Here is a 6,372-nt window from a genome sequence, read left to right as displayed (position 1 = left end):
AACAGGGTTAAACAGGTTCTAGTGCCTCCTTGGGGTTTAGCCTCTCAGAGCATCTTAGGAAGGCACCCCTCACCATGACAGGCTCTCATTCCTAATTCAGAAATAGAAGGACCCAGACGTGTGGGTGGGCTTCACCTTCTCAGGTAATACCTGATAGCCCACCAGGCAGATAGGGGTGGGCGATGCTCCTAGCACTGAGCACTCTGGGTTTGCAAGAACTACCCAGGCCAACACCTCATCACTTTTTTTCCCCTCTCATTTTTTTAATGTGGCTTCTTATAAATTTAAAGCTGTTTCAGCATTTGCCTTGTTGCCTGTCTGGAAACAACAAGTTGTTTGTTTTGCTCTATAATTTGAGAAAGAGGCTACCATTCCCCTCCCATCGTGGAAAACACTCTGCAATGATCTGTATCATCTTCCAATCATGCTAATCACTGACTAACTTGTTTTCACCAAAGAGATTTTTTTTTTTTATCTAATTGGAAGTTTGAACCTGAAACTCATAGAAGACAAATGGACAATTTTGGTCTCACGTGTTTTGTTTAATCACTCGTTTCTGCATAAACACCATGATCTTTGAATTTGGTACAAGTTATTTTTGTCTTGTTACTGGCCATTCCTGACCATCAAGAGCCAAAACATTAATCTGGAAGTGAAGGAGAAGTGGGAAAACATGAAAGACAATTTTGGTTCTGTAGTTAAGAGATCGAAGAGTTAATAGCATAATCTGAATGCCGAATCCAAGAATATCTGATGAGATCATCTCAGTCTTTATTATTTAGATCTGGTATCTAGATGGATGAGTGGAGGGAACAATGGACTTCTCAGACCACAGTTGAGATTGCAGAGATGGCACTTAACTGTGGACTAACACAAACAGGAACCCATCACAGGAGAGCAAGCAAGATGAAAAAGAAACCAAATGTCAGGCCACATGATGAAGAATTGGGAACTGGGGAAACATTGGACTTGGGAAACAATATTTAAGACAAAGGAGGACAGAATAGCTAAGTGCAACTATTTACAAATCTAATGAAATTCCACACTTCACTTCTTTTGACCCAAGAAAGAATTACTACTAATGAACTGAAGTTGCAGAGAAATAGATGCTACCTTATGATGAGGAATACAACAAAACCTAGCAATTGGAAGTATCCAAGGATGGTTTAGGATGATCTGGAGAGAGAAGTTGTAGGAAAAGTATGTGTGACCAAGATATACGACCTTATTGTCCCATTTATCCTGAGATTCTATGATTCAAAGATGCCCTAGTATTTGATCCATGGCTTGACCCAATCCATAGTCAACTTTTTAATCTATAACATTTTAAAAGATAAGCAAATAAAGCCAAGTTGATTGGATTCTTTCACCCAAATCCAAGCCTAGGCTTATGTAATTGATATTGGATTCATTAGTAGCAAAAATTATGTGACACATGGGAAATACATACTTGTAAAAAAAATGAGAGTTTTTTAAGGTCAACTCTTTGTTAAAAAGCCTGGCAGAGACACAACAAAAAAAGAGAATTTTAGACCAATATCCCTGATGAACATCGATGCAAAAATCCTCAATAAAATACTGGCAAACCAGATTCAGCAGCACATCAAAAAGCTTATCCACTGTGATCAAGTAGGCTTCATCCCTGGGATGCAAGGCTAGTTCAACATCCACAAATCAATAAACGTAATCCAGCATATAAACAGAACCAAAGACAAGAACCACATGATTATCTCAATAGATGCAGAAAAGGCTTTTGACAAAATTCAACAGCCTTCATGCTAAAAACGCTCAACAAATTCGGTATTGATGGAACGTATCTCAAAATAATAAGAGTTAGTTATGACAAACCCACAGCTAATATCATACTGAATGGACAAAAACTGGAAGTATTCCCTTTGAAAACTGGCACAAGACAGGGATGCCCTCTCTCACCACTCCTATTCAACATAGTTTTGGAAGTTCTGGCTAGGGCAATCAGGCAAGAGAAAGAAATCAAGGGTATTCAGTTAGGAAAAGAAGAAGTCAAATTGTCCCTGTTTGCAGATGACATGATTGTATATTTAGAAAACCCCATTGTCTCAGCCCAAAATCTCCTTAAGCTGATAAGCAGCTTCAGCAAAGTCTCAGGATACAAAATTAATGTGCAAAAATCACAAGCATTCTTATACACCAGTAACAGACAAACAGAGAGCCAAATCATGAATGAACTTCCATTCACAATTGCTTCAAAGAGAATAAAATACCTAGGAATCCAACTTACAAGGGATGTAAAGGACCTCTTCAAGGAGAACTACGAACCACTGCTCAGTGAAATAAAAGAGGACACTAACAAATGGAAGAACATACCATGCTCATGGATAGGAAGAATCAATATCGTGAAAATGGCCATACTGCCCAAGGTTATTTATAGATTCAATGCCATCTCCATCAAGCTACCAATGAGTTTCTTCACAGAATTGGAAAAAACTGCTTTAAAGTTCATATGGAACCAAAAAAGAGCCCGCATTGCCAAGACAATCCTAAGTCAAAAGGACAAAGCTGGAGGCGTCACGCTACCTGACTTCAAACTATACTACAAGGCTACAGTAACCAAAACAGCATGGTACTGGTACCAAAACAGAGATATAGACCAATGGAACAGAACAGAGTCCTCAGAAATAATACCACACATCTATAGCCATCTGATCTTTGACAAACCTGAGAGAAACAAGAAGTGGGGAAAGGATTCCCTATTTAATAAATGGTGCTGGGAAAATTGGCTAGCCATAAGTAGAAAGCTGAAACTGGATCCTTTTCTTACTCCTTATACGAAGATTAATTCAACATGGATTAGAGACTTAGATGTTAGACCTATTACCATAAAAACCCTAGAAGAAAACCTAGGTAGTACCATTCAGGACATAGGCATGGGCAAGGACTTCATGTCTAAAACACCAAAAGCAACGGCAGCAAAAGCCAAAATTGACAAATGGGATCTAATTAAACTAAAGAGCTTCTACACAGCAAAACAAACTACCATCAGAGTGAACAGGCAACCTACAGAATGGGAGAAAATTTTTGCAATCTACTCATCTGACAAAGGGCTAATATCCAGAATCTACAAAGAACTCAAACAAATATACAAGAAAAAAACAAACAACCCCATCAAAAAGTGGGGAAAGGATATGAACAGACATTTCTCAAAAGAAGGTATTCATACAGCCAACAGACACATGAAAAAATGCGGGCCGGGCACAGTGGCTCAAGCCTGTAATCCCAGCACTTTGGGAGGCGGAGACGGGCGGATCACGAGGTCAGGAGATCGAGACCATCCTGGCTAATCCGGTGAAACCCCGTCTCTACTAAAAAAAATACAAAAAACTAGCCAGGCGAGGTGGTGGGCACCTGTAGTCCCAGCTACTCAGAAGGCTGAGGCAGCAGAATGGCGTAAACCCGGGAGGCGGGGCTTGCAGTGAGCTGAGATCCGGCCACTGCACTCCAGCCCGGGAGACAGAGCGAGACTCCGTCTCAAAAAAAAAAAAAAAAAACAACAAAAAAAAAACAAAAAACTAGCTGGGCGAGGTGGCGGGCGCCTGTAGTTGGGAGGTTGAGGCAGGAGAATGGCGTAAACCCGGGAGGCGGAGCTTGCAGTGAGCTGAGATCCGGCCACTGCACTCCAGCCTGGGCGACAGAGCGAGACTCCGTCTCAAAAAAAAAAAAAAAAAAGAAAGAAAAAATGCTCATCATCACTGGCCATCAGAGAAATGCAAATCAAAACCACAATGAGAGACCATCTCACACCAGTTAGAATGGCAATCATTAAAAAGTCAGGAAACAACAGGTGTTGGAGAGGATGTGGAGAAATAGGAACACTTTTACACTGTTGGTGGGATTGTAAACTAGTTCAACCATTATGGAAAACAGTATGGCAATTCCTCAAGGATCTAGAACTAGATGTACCATATGACCCAGCCATCCCACTACTGGGTATATACCCAAAGGATTATAAATCATGCTGTTATAAAGATACATGCACACGTATGTTTATTGCGGCACTATTCACAATAGCAAAAACTTGGAATCAACCCAAATGTCCATCTGTGACAGACTGGATTAAGAAAATGTGGCACATATACACCATGGAATACTATGCAGCCATAAAAAAGGATGAGTTTGCATCCTTTGTAGGGACATGGATGCAGCTGGAAACCATCATTCTTAGCAAACTATCACAAGAAGAGAAAACCAAACACCGCATGTTCTCACTCATAGGTGGGAACTGAACAATGAGATCACTTGGACTCAGGAAGGGGAACATCACACACCGGGGCCTATCATGGGGAGGGGGGAGGGGGGAGGGATTGCATTGGGAGTTATATCTGATATAAATGATGAATTGATGGGTGCTGACAAGTTGATGGGTGCAGCACACCAATAGGTCACAAGTATACATATGTAACAAACCTGCATGTTGTGCACATGTACCCTAGAACTTAAAGTATAAAAAAAAAAAAAAAGAATTTGGCATTAAGTAAATGTTACATCTACTAAATGTTTAAGCTTAATCATTATGTGAACAAATATAATTATTCCTGGAAATAATGAAGGAATATTTCCAGGAATTTTTATGACATGGAGGAAGACCTGGAAATACTCCATGTCTTTATAAGTTATTTAGAGTTTATAAAGTTGGGCTCTCTGCATCAGCATTTCGTAACATATAGAAAAATCCACAAAGAGAAAAAAACTCATTTGTTTCTGAATGTTGTTGAATGCTATTAGGTTGAATTGTGAAATTTTTATTTGAGCATCTTAAATTAAAATATTTATTGAAAAATTATAGGTTGACAGGCAGTTGTGAGAAGTGATACAGAAATAATTTATGCACCATTTACCCAGTTTCCTCCAATGGTAACATTGCAAAACTATGGAGCATTTTTGATCTATAAAAGAGTAGTTTTATATGGTTAGATCTAATAGAGATGGATGACAAAAACCACAATTTTCTGGGTTAGGCTGAGTGAATAACCCTAAACTCATAAAATGAAGTAACTTTGATGGCATTGAAATATGGGCCATTAGAATGGGTTTATGTTGTGGGAGAGGAGAGGTTTCAAGAGAGATTCTAGTGGTAGGAGAGTGGGGCTAATGGTCGGATTTTAAGAAATGCTGTGAAGGTATCAGGATAATGAACACTGGGAAATCGATAGGGTGCCTTTGATGAGGAAGCACAGGGTGGTGGCAAACACAACTCCAAAACCAATGAGCAAGGGAGGGTGAAGTGAAGGCAGCCTGGGCTGGTGCCAGATTAGCATGGGCTATTCTGTTTATAGATTAAAGGGAAGATGTTCACTGAGATAAATAAATTGCAAGCTGGGTGAGGTGGCATGTACCTGTAATTCCAGCTACTTGGGAAGCCAAGACAGGAAGATCCCTTGAGCCAAGGAGTTTGAGGACAGCCTGGGCAACATAGCAAGACCCTGCCTCAAAAAAAAAAAAAAAAAAAATTGGAGATGCAGAAGATGTTAGAGGGCATGGGGCTGAGGTGGAGAATCAAGAGCTTTGCCAAGTGAAAAAAAGAAAGACCTTTTTTCCTGCCTATATGGAAAGGATAATGGGTAGGATAACTTTGACATTTAGATGTCAACAGGAGGGAATGCTTTGTAACAGTCTCCGGTTTTCAAATGTTTTAAAAATAGTGTACTCCATTGTCTTTTCTACACTCTTTCATGGAAAATGCTGAAATACAAAAGAGATGATATCAGGGCCGGTCTTGTCGAAGTGAAGGTGAAGCCCAACTTCCGCTTCACCTTTAAAAAGCCCAGAGGTTCTGTAAATTCATTAGGAAATGAATAGAATCCACAATGGAACGAAACTGGTAAAGTATTCAAACTGCGTAAGTCCTGGTTTTATCAGGCCACAAAAGTTAATTCTCATGTCATTCTGTTGTTTGGCAAACAAACTGCAAGTTTGCAGAGGGTTTTATTTATTTCATACAGACTGAAAACTGCAAGATGTACAATAACAGGAATAACCAGGTCATTTGAAAAGGATCATGACAGCTATTGATGCTACCTGTCCAGCCTGGACATGATTTAGCCTGACCAAGCACCCGAGAAAGCTCAGTGGGTTGTGAGCACAGCCTGAGCCAAAAGTGTTATGGGCTGCTCCAAACCAAGTGTGGTTTTAATGTGGATTAATAAAGACCTGATATTCAGGTTCAGAAATATGACTGTTGCATTGTACTGGCTGTGGGGCTACATCTAGAGTAGTGCCTTTCTGCTGGACTCCACATTTAGAAAGGACAGGGACAAAGTAAAGAATTTCAGATGAAGAGGAACAAAATGGGAAAGGCCATGGAATTGGTTTGTTATAAATACTTGTTCAGGGAAA

The sequence above is a fragment of the Piliocolobus tephrosceles genome, chromosome 20, assembly GCF_002776525.5.
Source record: "Piliocolobus tephrosceles isolate RC106 chromosome 20, ASM277652v3, whole genome shotgun sequence".
Classification (NCBI taxonomy): Eukaryota; Metazoa; Chordata; class Mammalia; order Primates; family Cercopithecidae; genus Piliocolobus; species Piliocolobus tephrosceles.
This window is presented reverse-complemented; position numbering follows the sequence as displayed.